The sequence below is a fragment of the Acyrthosiphon pisum genome, chromosome X (assembly GCF_005508785.2).
Source record: "Acyrthosiphon pisum isolate AL4f chromosome X, pea_aphid_22Mar2018_4r6ur, whole genome shotgun sequence".
Taxonomy (NCBI): Eukaryota; Metazoa; Arthropoda; class Insecta; order Hemiptera; family Aphididae; genus Acyrthosiphon; species Acyrthosiphon pisum.
Window position 1 is genome coordinate 106,458,702 of NC_042493.1, and position 307 is coordinate 106,459,008.

A 307-nucleotide genomic window follows, 5' to 3' on the forward strand; every position below is an offset into this window, starting at 1 on the left:
AAAAAAAATCAAGAAGATCTGATAAGTAGTTCCAGAGTTTAGTCTGTACAGAGATTTTCATTTTACATTTTTAATATTATAATTAATATTTAAAAAGTAAAGCAAATATTTTCTCTCCCTTTTTAAATTAGCCTATCTTTTAAGTTGAACCAAAATACACACAGTGTAAAAATTTTATCAAGATTGGTCCAGTAGTATCGGAGTTTATCCCGGACAAATACGTGACATGGGATTTTTATAAGATTATAGCTGATCCCGTGCACTTCGTTGCCCGTCAAATGTACCAACTCTATATGACTCAAACTTT